At 38.2% G+C, this 18,005-nt stretch overlaps 1 non-coding gene across 1 annotated transcript; it reads left to right on the top strand.

The window, feature by feature from the left end:
- The first annotated feature begins 12,958 nt into the window (after positions 1–12,958).
- TRNAW-CCA (transfer RNA tryptophan (anticodon CCA)) lies at positions 12,959–13,030 on the top strand. Its single transcript has one exon. It is a non-coding gene; the product is annotated as a tRNA-Trp (tRNA).
- Positions 13,031–18,005: the final 4,975 nt, after the last annotated feature.

Here is an 18,005-nt window from a genome sequence, read left to right as displayed (position 1 = left end):
ATCCTTTTAATATATTGTTGAATTAAATTGTTTAAGTTTTATCTAAGATTTTATGTCTATTTCCATATTGTTTTGTTTCTTTTCTTGTAATAGCCTTGTCAGGGATTAGTATCAGGATAATGCTAGGTTCATAAAATGAATCAGGAATCACTTCCTTTCTTTTTTTGTCTGGAAGAGTTTGTGTAGAATCGTGTATTATTGCTGTTGGTTTTATTTTTTTCATAAGTATTTTCTGTAAAACTCACAAAGCCATCTGAACCAGAAATTTTCTTGTAGGAAAGTTTTAAATTGTAGATTCAATTACTTTGATAAACAGGACTACTGAAATTTTCTCTTGTGTTAGTTTTAGTTTCTTTTTTAATTTGTCCATATTATTTCATTGAAATACACAATTATTGGCTTTAAATTATTCATAATATCTGCTTATTGTTTTTAATATCTCTAGGATCTCAAGCAATGTTCTCTTTTAAGTCTTGTTTTCTGTAATTTGTGTACTCTTTATTTTCTTGATTAGGCTTTCAATGATTTAACACTTAATTAATCTTAAAAAATACCTCTTATCTATTATATATCTAAGTTGTTTTCATTGATTCATGCTCTTTTATTTTCTTCTACTTTACTGATTTGATTCACTGTTCTTTATATTCTTTAAATGAAATCTTAGATAACCAATTTTTTCAACCTTTCTTCTTTGCTAATATTAGTATTTAACACTCTAAATTTCTAAGAACTCATTTAGCTGCACCTAATAGATGTTTTATCACCTTTGAGACATAATCAACATATAATAAGTTGCACTAAATTTATCTTTACATTTTGGTGAGTTTTTGCAAGTGTACTAACTGGTATGAACCACCACGAAAATCAAGATATAAAACATTTTCATCCCCCCCCCCAAATTTCCTATATCCCTTCCTAGACAATTCTCTCCATCTTTGACTTTAAGAAACCTCTAATCTGCTTTCTGTTACTATATTAGAGCTTCATATAAGTGGAATGATATTATACATACTGTTCTGTATCTACCTTCTTTCACTCATCTTTAAGTTTTGCGATCCATGTTTTGTGTGTCAATACTTTGTTTCCTTTTTTTGATGGGTGGAATCCCATTGTGTTAGTATACCACAATTTATTTTTTTACCCATTGATAGACGTTTGGATTATTTACATTTGGGAGCTATTATGAATAAATCTGCTGTGAACACTCATGTATAGTTTTTGTATAGATATATTTTCCTTCATATTATATGAAAACGTAGGTTTGGAATTGCTGAGTAATATGGTAAATGCATGTATAACTTTATAAGAAACTGTAGTATTTTGCTACAATTGTGTAGCATTTTGCAATCCATCAACAATGTGTGAGGGTTCCAGTTACTCCTAGCCTTGCCACCTCATGGTATTGTCAATCTTTAATTTTAGATTTTCTAAAGTGTGTAATACCACTCCATGGTGGTATCAGTTTGCATTTCTGTGACAATGATGTTGAACATTTTTCATGTGTTTAATGGCCATTTATCTCTCTCCTTAGTGAACTATCTGTTTAAATTTTTTGCCCATTGTGTTGTAGTAATAACATTATTATTATTATTATATAGACTAGCTATAAAACCTTGGTCAGATAAACATGTAGAAATAATTTTCCCTGTCTTTGGCTTTCCTTTTAACTCTTCTTAGTGTTATCTTTAAAGAGCAGACATTAACATTTCTTTTTCATGGGTCATCCTTTTTGTGTCCTAATTTTTACTTACTCTAAGGTGCTCAGGGTTTTTTTTTTCCTGTTTTCTTCTAAAAGTATAATTTTAGATTTTATGTATAGGCTTATGATTTGGGGGGGGTTAATTATTCTGTTTACAGATTTTGATATGTTGTATTTTTATCATCCAATTAAAATATTTTCTAAGATTCATATTCTACCTTGGCCCTTGGGTTATTTATAAGTGTGTTGCTTAATTTTAAAGAATTTGTGGATTTTTATTCATTACAGATTTCTAGTTCAATTCCACTATGGTCAAAGACCACACTGATTATTTCAATATTAGAAACTTGTTACTTACTTTACTGTGATTTATTTCAGTAAATAATTCCATGTTCACATGAAAATTACATAGAAATTGGATTTTCACTTGAAATTTCTGCAGTTAGATGTAATGTTCTATAAATATTAATTAAATCAGGTTTGTTAATGATGTTCCTCATATCTTCTATATTCTGACTGACTTATTTTTTTTGCTTGTTCTATCAGCTACTAAGAGTGGTGTCTTCAAATTTCCAGCTATGATTGTGGATTTATGTTTTTCTTTTATTTCTATCCATGTTTGATTTATATATTTTGCAGCTCTGTTATTCAGTGCATATAAACTTAGGATTGTTATATCTTCTTGTTGAATTGACCATCTTATCAATATTAAGTACCCTTCTTTACCTCTAATAATGTTTTTGCTGTAAATTCTACTTTTTATGATATTAATATGGCAAAAAAAAAGTGTTTTTTCTTTTGGTTAAGTGTGTGCATGACATGATAAGCAGAATTCTAAAATGGTCTCTAGGATCCTATTCCCTGGTATACAAGCAGCTCCTGTTATTCAAATACTAATCTGGTGCTTGTGTGAAAGGGTTTTGCAGATGTAATTAAGACTTCAAATTGGCTAAATCAAAAGATAAGAAAATTACCCTCAGTTGGCCTGTTCTAATCAGGTGAGACCGTAAAAAGTATATGGGGTTCTTCTTGGTGAAAGAGATTTAACATATCAGGGGGATTCAGTGTGAGTGACATTCTTCATCACTGGCTTTGAGATAGAGGCTATGTGACAAGGAATGCAGGCATTCTTTAGGAACTGAGAGTAGTTTGTGGCTGACAGCCAACAAGGAAAGAGGGACTTCTTGATTTCAGTCTGTGAAACCAAAGCAGAGAATCCAGCCATGCCATGCTTAGACTTCTGATGAACAGTAAGCTAATAAATAGTTGTTTTAAGCTACTGTTTGCTATACTCATGGTCTATCTTTTTTCCATTCTTTTACTTTCAACTTATCTGTGTTCTTATATTTAAAATGTATCGCTTGTAAGCAGTATATATTTGGTCTTGTTTTTATCTAGTCAGATGACATTTGTATTAGAGTATTTAGTCCATTTACATTTAATGTGATTACTAATATATTTGGGTAATCTCATTTATTTCTATTTGTTTTATCTGTTCTTTTATTTCTCCTTTCTTGTTTCTCTTTGGATTAATCAGGTATTTTTCATTATCTCATTTTCTACCCTATTCAGTTTAATTACACGTTATTTTGTTGATTATCCTAGAGCAATGGTTCTCTAATTTTCACAATAATTCTGATATTATTTACCTTTTACACTCTCATTTTTCTCAGTATATATTGAAGTTTTTCAGAAACTTAATGACATGTGATATTGCAAAAGATTTAATGTAGAAGGAGATCTAAGAATTCAGCCATCTCGTATTTATCCCTTATTATCAACTGAATTGTGTCCCTGCCCAAATTCATATGTTGAAACCATAACTCCCAGTACCCTAGAATGTGACTGTATTTGGAAATAGAGACATTAAAGAGGTAACAAGTTAAAATGAGGCCGTTAGGGTAGGCCCTAATCTGATTGGACTGGTGTTTTTGTCAAAAGAGGAAGTTTGGATGCCCTGTGAGGAGGCAGCAAGAGAGTGGCTATCAGCAAGCCAAGGAGAGTGGGCTCAGCAGAGATCAGCCCTGCAGGCTTTGCGATCCGGAACTGCTGGCCTCCAGAACTGTGAGGAAAAAATTCTGCTGTTCAAACCTGTGGTATTTTGTTATGGTACTCCTTGCGAACTCATACAGTCAGACAGTGAAGAGATTTGTAAAAACATGAAACGCTACCACTCTGCACTAATATTTCTGTTTCAGAAATATTTTTATTGGAAATATGATTTTTCAGTTTAATGACAAAAATGATTTTAATAGCATGTAGTTTATTGATATTTTTAATTAATATTTTTTAATTTTCCAATTTTAATTTAAAATACAGTAAATATCAAGATATAACCTATGTAAATAAAAGCTTTTTGGTTTTCTCAATAATTTTTAAAATTGTAAAGGTGTCCTGAAACTGAAATATTTGAAAGTCACTGCCCTTAAACTTCCATATGAATCTTTGACTCATTGGAGCACTTGAAATTAATATTTTAGCATTTTGAAGCAATGAACAAAAATGTTTAATTCCATTTATTCCTTGCCTTTTGTTCCATTGTCATATATTTTATTTCTACATATGCTTTAAAATCCAAAGATATTATTATGATTATTATTTAAGAAATGTTTGTTTATATTTACTCACATATTTAGTCTAGTTTTCTTCTTTCCTCAAGTGTCTTGTTCCAAATAGGACCATCTTCCTTCTGCTTGGTTAATTCCCTTAGTCATTTTGGTAGTATTCCCATGGATTATCCTAGCTTTTGTCTTAAATATCTTTATTTTGCATTAATTTAGGAAGGATATCTTCACTTGAATTAGGGTGCAAAGGTGGCATTTTTTTGTTGTTTCTTTCACTGCCTAAAAGAAAATAATATTCCTTTGTCTCTGACTTATAGTTTCTACTGAAAAGTCAATTAAATGTTCTGTTTGTTCCTGTTTTTATTTTTCTATAGCTCCTTTTAGGATTTTTATCTTTGCCTTTGGTTTTTGTAAGTTTTAATGTGACGTGCCTAGGTATGGAGGGTTTTGTTTGTTTGTTTGTTTTAAAATCAAATTTACAGTTTGTAGAGCTTGATGTGTCTTTTCATCAGTATGGGGAAATGCCCAACCAGTGCTTATGTATTACTTCTATCCCATCCCCTCATTCTGGGATTCCAATTATATATAAATTAGACCTTTCACCACATTCCAGATTCTCTTAAGGTTTTCTGTATTTCCTAGCCCTTTTTTCTCTCTGTGCACCAAACTGGATAATTTCTCCTGACCTGCCTGCCTTTTCATCAGCTAATATCTGTTTGGCTGTTTTTAATCTGCTATTAAAACCACCTTTTGACTTCTTAATTTTAAATTTTTTTTGCTGGAATTTTTGTCCTTTATGTTGATTCTAGATATCTTCTGAAATTCTACATTCTTTTCTCTTTTTTCTTGAATATATTAATAATATTTATTTTGAAGTCCTTGATTCTTACTGCAAAGTTGAATCACTTCTGAGTCTCTTCCTATGTCTATTGTTTTTCTTCTAATCTTGTCCTTTTTTCTTTTTTTAAGCATGCCTTGTAGTATTTTATTTGATGTCAGACATTATAGATAAAAAAATTCTACAGGTTCCTGATTTATCTTCCTCTAAAGAGGGAGGTCAAGTTTTAAGTTAGCAGACAGCTAGTGTACTAATGTACTAGTGTTCACCTTGATCCTATTTACGATAAACTTTAGGATTTTTTAAAGTTGCCCTTACTTCTAGAACATGGTTCTTCTGGAGTCACAACAGAAACTCCAAAGTGTTTACCAACCCCCCTAACTTGGTAGGGCTTGATCCCAAACTGTAATTCCTGTCTTCCCAGTATTGGGGCACTGCTAAAATCTACACTCATGTGGTTATTCTAGTCAGATGCTGCTTTGTTCAGTTTGTCTTATTTTCACCATGCACAGCTCAGGGATCAGCTAAAGATTTCAGGGAAATGTTTATGCAAATTTTAGAGCTATTTCCTCTAGGATACAGCCCTTTTTCTTCCAGCAACACCTCTAACTTCTGACAGTAAGAGTGTTATTTTCTTCCTGGGCTCCATAAATTGGAAATTGCTCACAGAGGAAAAACTAGGTAGATGTGAAGATCATCTCTTACACTTCATTTCTATCAAAGATCTTAGTTGATGTCAATCAGCTTCTGTCATTAGTCACTCATTGCTGATACAGTGTAAACATGACTATTGTAGCCATGGTGGCAGAGATAGAAACTATGCATATGCCCAATATCGTAGGCTGCCTCTTTCCAAAATTTATTTAGCTACTGCAACTGTTCAGTGTCCAACCTTCCAGTAACAGAGTTCCCAGTATGGTTACCATCCCACCAGAAAACTAATCAGACACATGATGGCAAGTTGGCTACATGGACCCCTTCTATTCTGGAAGCAGCAGCAATTCTCATGACTGGAATCAACACTTACTCTAGTTATATGTTTGCCTTTCCTGCTTCCAAGGCCTCGGGGAGAAAAAAACTCTTTTGGGGTGTGGAGAATGTTTGATTCATTGGCATAGGGTTACACATAATATCACCTCAAACCAAATTAGGGAACTTACTTTATAGCAGAGACAGTAAAGAATGTGCATATTTTCACAAGACCCACTGGTCCCATCACATGCCCCATCCCCCGGAAGCTGCCAGGCTGATGGAATGACGGAGATGTCGTGGCCTGTTGAAGGCTCAGCTGAAGTGGCAGCTTGGAGGCAGTGGTTTACAAGGACGGGGCCTCATCCTCAGGGTGCAATGTATACTTTAAATCAACTACTTGTATGTGGTTGAGTTGCTGACAGAATGTATTACTGGGAACCAGGGAATAGACGCAGGAGAGTGACTTGAAGAATATATGCTTCCCTATTCTGCAAACCTGAGTACTACAGGTTTAGAGATTCCCAAGGCAGAACATTCCATTCAGGAAACACATCGAGAGTCCTTTTGAGCTACAAACTACAGCTGCTGCCAAGAGACCAGCCAGCAAGAAGAGGAGGCACCATCGTGCCAGGGATATTTGATCCCAGTCATTAGAAGGTGGGGCCACTGTCACACTGTGGGAGAAGGGAGGGCTATGTTCCACAGCCAGGGAATTCGCTGTACTAGGACAATACCTCTCGGTACTCCCTCACCCATTTGGTAGTAAACAGATAAGTACAGAAGTCATAGCCTGAGGAGCATATGGTACCCAGGGCCTCAGAGATGGGTATCGGGTCAGGCCACCTGGTAAGTTACCAAGAGCAGCAGAGGGGCTGGATGAGGTGGGAGAGCATCTAGAAGACGTATAAGGGGAGGGCAACAGTGAATATAATTTGCAGCCCTAATACCAGCGGCAAGGGGAGGTAAAGCTTCAGTTGAGCCCTCTTGTAGATTTCTCCCAGGATCCAGGGTCTTCCAGTATCTTGGAGCTGCTTCTCCCAAAACTTACATGAAGAAGTGAATCTAAGTTGTGAAAAGTGGGCTGTGGTGGATGCTGCCTCTACCACCCGGTTCTCCCTTTCAGAGCTGGATGATTTATTCTCCAGCTGCTAAGTGAGATACTAGCAAGCAGTCCTCAGCTTGAGAGTCATCTCAGCCAGGAGCACACCCCATTCTTGAGACAGCCACACCCAATGACTGGTTAACACAGGACAGAGGTCTGGCCCTTCCACGCAATTCTGAAGGACCACCGCAGCTCTGGAGCTCTCCGTGGGGTCAGCTGATGCCTTTACTGAGACTGCATAGCCAGCCAACTGCTCTCTACCCAATCCTGCTTTCTTCTCCTCCACAGTGTGCAATCCCCGGCCCCCATGCAAGTGTCCATCTGAGAGTCAGCCTCCTGGGGAACCTAACCTGGGATCCCTGCCTCTCGTATTTTGAAAATCTATACTCTACTAATGGAACAGAGCTCACTAAGGTTGCTTCTAATTTTTCACTATTATAAACACAATTTTAATAACTGTACGGGAAAGTCTTTGCAAACATCTTTAACTGTTTCTGGGGGCACGGGTAATAAAAATAGAATTTGGGGGGCAAAGTACACATACTGATAAGGCCTTTTAATAACATGCCAAATGCTTTCCAAAAGCACTGAACTCTCACCACTTGTATGGAGAGTGCCTCCTGGCCCCACAACCTTTGCCAACACTAGGCAGTCACATCCTTTTTAATTAACTGTTATTTTGACATTGCCTTCTCTAAGCAACTCGAAAAGGACCTTATTCTTATACGAAAGAAGGAAATGAGTTTTTGAAAATATCAAGATAATTGAAGTAAGCAGGAATCAAATCTTTGAGAGAAAACTTTCAACTCCTGCCATGCCATCTCCACCAGGAGTTTCTCCTAATACCCTCACACGTGCAGAACACCGCACAGACTGCCCCTTGGGGCGATATTACTGACATGGAAAATCCTGATGCTGCACATACCCAGGCAGTAGGTAGCTCAGGAAAACCCTGGTGTATCTAGGAATGGGAGAAGAGGACTGGCATCTCAGTGCCACTGTTCTCCGTAGGTGGGAAACTCCCGGGCAGACTCTGGACTTAGGTTTTCTGAGGGGGAGCTGTGGTCTCCTTTACAGGGGCTTTTCTGTGGGGCCAGTGCTCACAGTACAGAGTGGAAGGGAAGGCAGGAGGGTGCTGCCTGGCTAAAGCGGAACTCAGACCGCAGACCCGTGGACCTTTATCCCTTCCTTTCCCTCTGGGAGCTCTCTGTCCAGTGGGGTAAAGTGACCAGTGAAGCCAGCATTAGCACAGAGCAAAAGCAATTAGAAGTTTTGTCCAATCCTCTAAGTATTTGCTCTTGGAAACTCCCCAGAACATTCTTGGAATTCCCATTGTACTGGAGCTCCTTTACTTCATAAACGGTGGCAGTAAGGTCACCGCTCTCATATCCATAGGAGCATTTTGGAGAAGAAAAGCACCTGCATGAGTCAAAAGCATCTGGTCTCACAGCAGGATCTCAGATGTAGGGCTTTGGGGTATGAGAAAGGCTTGAGGAAAAACACTTCTTTCTCTACGCCTTCCAGACTTCTTGGGCCGCGCCTGTTGCGCCTCTGGATGACATTGGCGTGTACAGCGAGGTCTGCATGGGTGGCATGTTCTTGCTGTTGAAGTCAAGACTGGAAGCAGAAAAAGTCTCAGTCATTCCAGGAGGACCCCAGCAGCTCCTGGGCGCCAGCAGGTCGTGAGGAGGCGGCAAGGCCTTTGGGGAAGTCAAGAGGAAGGCAGGAGGCAGAGCCCCGGGTGGTGTGACTAGCCGCAGGACCGTCCCTGCCTCATGGGGGGTGGGCGATGTCTCAGGTCCGGTCTGACTGAGTCACAAAGGCCCTCTGACTTCAGACACAATGTCCCCGCCCTCTCACCGGTTCCTTTCACCTCCACCCAGCGCCGTAGCAAACCACACCCACGTCATCCTGCGCTCCCTCCCTTTCCCGCCCCTGTGAACAGACCAGCGGGAGTGCTGTTGAATCCCAGATGGTGAGCAGGCTTGCTTTCCAGACGCATGAGGACGCTCTGACTGGTCAGAGGAACACAAGGTGCCCCAGCACTGTGCCCACGTAGGACCACTCGAGGCTGCGCTAGCACCCTCAGAATGAACTCGGTAGAAGACACTCGGGTCTGGAACGTGCCGTGTTCCCTGGAACTGTATTCCTAACTGGCCCTGTGCTCTGCTAGGTTTTCCATCTGAGGACAAGAATCGGTCTTCTGGCCCTTGCTTTTCTACTGGCACCAGTGTGGCCTCTCTACAGCCCCACACACAGTGGGTGGCAAATAACAAAACAAGCCGGAGACCAACTGGGCCTCATTATGTCTGACCGAGGCAGAGGCCTCAGAAGCTCTGGGGTGTGGTTGGGAGGGTGGGGGAGGGTGAGCACCCCAGACCCACACAGAACTTCTCTTCTGTGCCATGGCCGGGGCTTCCTCCGGGCTTCCCCCCAGAGCTCTTCTGCCCAGCTCGGCTCCACTCCCCTGTCCTTTCCTGGGGGGATGGGGGTATATAAACCCCATGGGATTTCACCACCTCTCTTAAGTATTTTATTTATTAAGTAAATGCAAGTGAGTCCTATTTGTAAACAACTAGACAAAACTATTATAATTACTTTAATAATCAAAACCACAGCCTTGAGTAAAATATTAGGATCCATAAAGCAGCCATCAGGACATTATAAATTATGGTATGGAAGAATGTTTAATAATTCCTGTACAGTGTTAAATGAAAAAAAAATAACCAAATATGTAATACATTATTCCATTAAAAGTGTATGTGGACACCCAACCCATTTCCAGTTTGGGGTCATTATTAATTAAGCTTCTATAAATACTTGTGTACAAGTGTTTTGTGGACATATAATGTCACTTCTTTTAGGTAAATACTTAAGAGTGGGATTGCTGATGCATGCTGGTATATGCTTAGTTTACAAGGAGCTGAATGTTACATTCTACCAATAATGTATGAGAGTTCTGGTAGTGCCACAAATCACTATTTAGTATTGTCTGTCTTTTTAATTTCAGCTATTCTGGGAGCTTGTAATGATAACTCAGGTGTTCTTAACTTTCATTTCCTTGATGAATGATAATGTCAAATGTGCTTATTGGTCATTCATATGTCTTCATTTGTGAAGGGTCTGTTTAAAGTTTTTGCCCATTTTTATTGAATTGTTCATCCTTTTAATTATTAATTTGTAGAAGTTCTTTACAAACCTTGGTTACCTGATCTCTATCAAATGTAGGTTAACACATATTTTCTCCCATCTCTAAAGCTATAAATATCATACTTGGCTATTCATTCCTTCATGGTGCCTTTTTATGTGTAGACTTCATCTTTGATGAGGATTAACTGATAGACATTTTCTCTTATACCTATTGCTTTCTGTGACCTAAAAAGCCTTTTCCTATGGCAAAGTCAAGAAGATGTGTCTACTCATCTTGCAAAAGAATGCAGAAAGGATCAACCAGAAAATGAAAATATTAGTTACCCACAGGCATGGTTGGTGAAGGGGTGGGAAGGAGGGGACAGTGGGCGTGGGTATAGGTATGATAAAAAAAATGACACAGTTTTTAGTATACCCTTTTATATAGCTCTGACACAGAACTATGGTAATATTTTACACGTGCAAATTTTTAAAGAAAATAATGAAAATCAATCAGGGTGTGCATGCAGGTGTGAACCTGAAATAGAATACAAAACTAGCAGCCTAACTCTATTACAAATGAATAACAGAACCAACAGTGAAGGGCTTGGGGAAGAGAAGAACTAATATTTTTCTATTTTTTCAAAACAATATTTTGACTGCAAAACTAAAGACAAAAAGAACTGTACACATGTAATGCCTTTAGTAAATCTTTTCTTACAGATGTACAGGCTAGTAACTCTGAAATGCATATACACACAGGTATATATACACATTCATACACATTTGTATTTGTAATAAGTATATATAGGTAATGAGAGTTGGGTCTGTCAATGTCAAAGAGAAAAGTTACAAATAAGGGAAAGAGGAATGACACCATATTGCAACGAGCACACCTAACACCCAGATCGTGATTTCTAAACACCATTCTGAAAACATAGGAACCAGAATTCCTTGGAGAAATGGTTAATTCCAGGACTGGCACAGGAAAAACACAAGATGAGCCTGGAACATCTTGTGCCAGAAAGTAAGGAAGTGCTAAAGAGGATTGCGGCACATCAAAAGGACTCATGAGCCAACGTGAAGGAGTTTATAATGACCGAAGCTGGAACAATTTCGGAAACTATAGAAAATGTTATTCTATAGATTAAACCTATAGAATTAATCTCATGAGTCTGTATTAATGCAAATAAATAATTGAATATATAATATAGAAGTAAAAGGGAGTGAAGAATCAGTGCTTTCTTACCAAAGAATTATGGTGATAAATGTACAAGGAAAAAGGGAAATAGAAAATTACCATAAGGTACACACCACAGTAATGGTTGTTGCAGTCAAGATGGATGCAAAAATTAGCAGGTGCAATGGGGAATGTAATCAATATTGTAATAACTTTGTATGGTGACAGATGGTAACCACACTTTACCATGGTGAGCATTTTGTAATGTATATAGTTGTATCTCAATGTTGTACATCTGAAACCAATATAGTGTATATCAACTAGACAAATTTTAAAAGGACACAAAAATTTTAAACGAAATTAAGTAGTTAAATTAGGGGTGCAAGTTTGAGCAGAAACAGGATAGTTCATCGTTTCAAAGCATTTACCTCAAAATATCTATTAGTTACAAAGGAGGAGATAGTAGCATTACAGTGAAGGAACACAGCAGAGACCATGTTAAGTAAATGACCTGCGTTAACATCAGCGGTAATAAGACATACAACACGAACTTCCTCATGCGATGTACTGAGGAGGTCGCATCATTTCTTTGGGGTGGAGGGAGGAAGTGAAGGGGAAAAGGATGGAGGGGCAGCCACCAGAAGATCGAAAGTGACATATGCACCAGACAAAACGAAACTAGAATGTTTATGGATGCACATTTGATACAACTGTATAAAGAAAAGCAAAGGGTTCCATACACAGGGGAGTTGCCGTTGCGGGGAGGAAGGCGGCTGTGCTCCCTGGGGGCTGGGGGCGGTGGCAGGTGCTGTTTCTTGACCTGGTTGGTGGTGGCAGGGCTGTTCACTGATAATTCCTTAAACTCTGTTTTCTGTAACAGACATGGTCGGACACCTGTGTACACCTGGGAGGGAGGAAATCTGGAAAGAAATACATCAAGATGTTTACCATGGGTGATGAGATTATTTTAATTTTTATTGCACTCTTCTATAATGTCCAAGTTTTCAAAATTGAGTTTTAGTTTTGAAGCTGGGAAAGTAGGGGAGCAGGACTCATGAGCTTTCTATTTTTATACTAAGCGCCAAAGTCCCCTCCTAAGTATGACCGCAGACTGAGTTTTGTTCTCCCTTGAAACAGACGCACTACGCGCCAACCAGAGGCCGGGCCCGCCTGCAGCGGCCCAGGGACCCGGGAGCCGGCGCGCGATGGGCGGCAGAGACCAGTGGGTTTGCCCCTCCGGCCGCCGCGGAGCCGACTCCTGGGGCGCAGGCCGAGCGCCCGGCAGGTGCTGGAGGCGCCTGGGCACGCGGCCAAAGGGAAGCCCGGGTCTCGCACCGTCCAGCCTGCCGCCCCTTCCCTTCACTTTTTCTGTTTAACTTGAGTTCCTACGAAAAGGAAAGGATCTGCACAGGGAAGCAAGCAACATGTGTAGAGGGGAAGAGCCTTAATAGATCAAAAGCAAGTGTTCCCTCGTGACCTCGTGGCGCAATGGTAGCGCGTCTGACTCCAGATCAGAAGGTTGCGTGTTCAAGTCACGTCGGGGTCATAGCTATGGCCACCTGTTTTCCCATCTAATGGAACAGAAAGCCTCAATGCTTGTGTTGCAAGGCCCTCGGTGGTTATCCTTGTCCCTTTGGAGCAAAAAAAAAATCTGGAAATTAACGTTCGGAATGACTGGGTGGTCCCGTTTTCGCAAGTGAAGGGGAAAATTCACGAGACACTGAGAGGCCTTACTTTCACACCTGGGCACCCTTGCGGGAGACCCCCTGATGTTGAAACCTTGCCCAGGTTCGCCTGCACCTCTCCACTTTGCCAGGTCACAGGACATGTCCCCGGATAAGCTCTTTTTTAAAAGACCAACAGGGAACAGGTACAGAACAAAAGCAGTTATCAGAAAATGAATTATACATTACTTACAAACACGAAAAGACGTCTTTCATAATAAGCTAAAATTAAAACATCAATGTTATTTCTAACCTATACAATTGGTTAATATCCTTAAAGCTGTTAAGGAGAACAAGGACATAGCCCAGTAATGGAGGAAATAAGTATAGAAGAATATTTTTCATTCAGCCAGCTTAGAAAAGTTTTCTAGTTTATTTTTCAATCTTCGTTCTGTTCCTTCTGTTCTAGACTTTTTCCAGGGATGCCATCTATTATTACATATAGTGGCTATATTGTGATTTCACAGTTTCTCTGCATTTTGAGGTATCCGTCTGGGATTCCATTTTCTACAACTTCAGTTCTGCTCTTTAAACAGAGTACGTTGGAATCCTACCATGTCCATCTTGGTTTCCTTAAGGTCTTCCCATGGTTTGTTTGACTCTCTTTTAAACCCAGTTAGTTGCTCCATAAGGCTTTTCACACCTCATATCAAAGAGTCCATATCTCGGAGGATGCCTCATACTTTTTTCTGGAAAAAAAAGTTCTGAGCCCTTTCATAATTTTCACGGTATAGTTTTCTTGTGCCAGGAACAACTCTCTTTTCCTAGTTCTGCAGAATTAAAAGACAAACAAACTTGCTGTTATCTCTTACTCATCGAAAATTAGACTCTGTGTGAGTCAACAGAAGGGTACTGTGGCTGCTGCTTGGTTGGCCCTGATCTCTCTTCACTGGTGGGGGTCTAACCCTTCCTCAGACTGGTTAGCTGGAGGACATCCTGGGGGCATCGCTTCCATCCCCATTTTCAGAGATTGGAAGCTGTCCTTTGGGGCTTTGTTGAAGTGACATTTTCTTCCCTTTTCCAACGTGGTTCCATTGCTATTGTGAACCAGTGAACAACGATGAAATCAGTACTAAACACTAGGGATCCCTCATCTTGACATGAGTTTTAACTTAAATATCTTAAATGGATCTTGCCTCCTCAGCTGGAATAGAAAACAACACCTTTCTATTTATTTAAATCTCCTATAATTAACATTTTAATGTGATGCCAGACAAAAACTCTGAAAACTCCTTAGATTCTTCCACCTTTCAAAAATTTTACATTCCAAGAATCTATTTTATAGATATTATAGCCTAAGAATCAGCTCTATGCAAACTTTAATTTTCTAATTTTAATGAGGTCCTTCCAAGTTTCTTAAGTGAATTGGTAAAATTCTCTTTTCATATATACATAAACCAGATTTTAAAAGCTCTACTAGCTAGATACTATTTACCATTACAATCTTCTTTTTATTATAAAAGCAGATGTTCAGTCGTCAGTATTAACCCCCAGCTCACTTATTTCAGAAGAATCAGCACTTGTTCTCCCAATATTGAGAAAAGAAAATCAGCCTATGGTTTTAGAAAAACTGGAGCAAGAGCATTTTTATCTGGGCAAAGTATCATTTCTTAGAAATAAAATGTAGAGATGAGGAGAAAGAAACAGATAGGAAAATTGCCTTACACTTAATTTCAAGATTTATTCCACCTGAACCAACAAATCTGATATTTTTTAAATTCCTATAGATTATTCTGTTCTTTTAATCTATTGTACACCCCCCTCCACACCAAACAAGTTGTGTTGCTTTATTTTAAAAGGGAAGTAAGTTTTAAAGATGTCAGAGCTTTGCTGCAGACACAGTATTTGATAAATTTTGTTGGCCCATGGTTCCGCCCAGTGACTGTGTTTCTGTCACTCTAACCAGCCTGGGACACGTGACCTGATTCTGCAGCCAGAGAGATGCTCTCTTGACAGATGCTAAACCATCTGCATTTCTTATCCAAGGAATTTGGATGGGAAGCAAATGGAATCTAGCTTTTATTTCAGAGGGCATTCTAAACAAGTGCAAATGTGAGATGGAATCATGAAGTGACTTTGTTTCCTATCATCCCTTAAACATATATTGTTTGCTAGTTCTCCCTCTCATGGACAAGGCAGTTAAGGGGGATCAAAAGAGGAGGGACAATTTGTCAGTCCCCTTCCCACCTCTGACCCGCAGATAAGGGAGGAGACACGATGAGTTATCGAAGACCTGAAAGGGCCAGCCAGGGGACTCAAGGCGTAACAGCTCAAGAGCAATGCCAAAAAGACATTTCTCATATTTATTGAATAAATGAACTTACAATGAACTCAAATATCATTATCCGGCCTTGAGTCTAGCCCAAGGTCGCAACACTTCTCAAGGATACCAAACTGTGTGAAGATGGCTCCGAGCCAGGGGAACTGCTTTGGTTCTCATCACTCTGTCCTTGATTACACATCAACAGAGTGTGTGGGAAAAACAATCAAGTCATGTGTGCTTATATATTTGATTTCTACATTACTTGAATTATGTATTAACCCCATCAATCCCACATTTCCCCCTTTTCTTTTAAGTAGTACATAGATATAGGAGTATAATAAGTAGACAATTTCTAATGGAAGGTTTTGGTGTGTTTTTTTTACAATTACCAGCGGTATCTATTGAAACCAAGAAAACTAGTTAGATAACTCAGGCATCTGTGAGAACTTATTGACGATATGATGGATATCATCTAATTGATTTTGAATAGTTTGAGAAAAATCAGACAAATTGAAACAATACAGTCCTGGACACTGTTCACATCCCATATGTTCTTTTAACAAAAGATAGTCTATAGTAGAACGATTTTGAAGTACTGCAACTCGTACTTCTCCTAGTTCTTGGTTGAGTTCAGATAATATAGAAGCAGTCAGATTTGTTGTTTTACTGTATGCACAGGACAGCTTGGATATCCCTTTCTGCATTCCTACAACAAGTCCAGGAACCGGCAGGAGGAACGCAGCTGCAACTGCAACAGCGGCAGGATCTGAAAGTTTCAAGTTTTCATCACAATCAGATGGCAGAGGTCGGAGAAGTCTCTTATGCTTATATCCAGGATGATCTATTAGGGCAGAAAGGATGCGTCCCACACCACAAACACCTCGATAGTGTGAAGAAAGGGCTTGATATGTTTTGTTATTACACAAAAATACCCAACCATTTGGAAGTTTGTATCTAGAAGACCATTTTACATTGATTGTAGAATTACAGTAAGAGGCTACATGAGTACAATTAATACATACACATTCAGTAATTATAGTAGTGCTAACAGGTAAATTTAATTAGGCATCAGGAGTAAGCATCTTATGGGGAAGAGTGATATTTCTGTAACATAAAACATTCAGTAATAAAGTTTAGCATTATTCTTTTTGACAGCGCTTTCCAGGTAAGTATATATCAGGTAAATAAGCCAAATTAATCAAATACTTTCCTTGATGAGGAGAAGAAATTCCTCTGACATGTTCCAGGGGCTCTCTGGAAAATAACAGAGTTAACTAGAGGTAAAAGTACTTTTTTAAATTTGGTCTTGGGAAGCTGTCAAAAGTTTTTAAGACACTTGCCTAAATAGAATTATAGTTATTAAATAACACTTGTTATTTAACCAGAATGATAATAAGAAGGCTTAAAAGCAAATACAGAAGGTTATACAGTTGTTAACAACACTTAGCTTACAGTTCTTTTAATATTAAGATCTCATTTTCTTAAATACTCTACAATTCATTGAGACTTTAAGCATAAGAAACTGTTGTAATAAACAATCAGAAAACTTTTTTCAATCTTTCAACATTAAAGGTAGAGGAATAAACTTTTGTTCTTTTAACAAACAAAAATTCTAGTCTTGCTGTGTACTTGATATCGATTTATTTGCTTTAATTTCACATAGCATGACTATATCAATTTTTTATAAACTTTTTACAACTTTCCTTTTAAATTCAGTGTTCACTGTCTTTAAACAAACAGCTGTACTTTTGAATAGTTATCTTCTTTTACTTTCAATACAATGCATTTTTATTCCTTATACTTTCCCTTATTAAAACACACATTCTTTAGCATACAGAAATGTTTTCCTTATTATATTTAGTTTTAATTAGAACTTAAAGCCATTTGGTACTTCAACCCTCAGTGAACACTGAAAAATAGGCCATTATAAACTGTTACATCAGCAGTCTTCAGATTGATACATTGATGAACACATTTTATCATTTTTGGAAATGTGCCTTACAGCACAATTTCTCATTAAGCACAAAATACATCTACATAACTTAGCAAAACTTCAAGAATTTTGGTTACCACAAAAATTCTCAAGCTGTTTGCAGATATATACACTGTTATGCATTAATACAGTATTGTTATTAAGATGCTCATGTGCTACACTTGTTTACTTATTTTTAGCAACCATGCCAGATTACTTATAAAACTTTTACCAAACATTAGACAAAGTCAAGCTTTTCTTTAAGAATCTTCTTGAAATATTTAACAGGTAATATCAACTTCAATGACTTTAAGTAAACTTTGGCAGCTGATAACTGTAAGGACATGTCCATTTCAGTTAAACTTAAATTAGCATTAATGCTTAATATTTTTTATTAGATTTTTCTGGAAGTTTTAGAATGCCCAATTTTCACAAGCATTAGTTTTTAAATCAATTTTTATTAATACCATCCAGAGGTAGAAAATGTTTTTATTTTCACACTTAGACACACAAACATACAGAGACGTAATGACTTCAGTTAGCAACACTTTTCATATAAAAG

The sequence above is a fragment of the Manis javanica genome, chromosome 4 (genome assembly GCF_040802235.1).
Source record: "Manis javanica isolate MJ-LG chromosome 4, MJ_LKY, whole genome shotgun sequence".
NCBI classification, from domain to species: Eukaryota; Metazoa; Chordata; class Mammalia; order Pholidota; family Manidae; genus Manis; species Manis javanica.
Note: the sequence above shows the minus strand (reverse complement) of the source record. Positions and strands in the feature narration are given on the sequence as shown.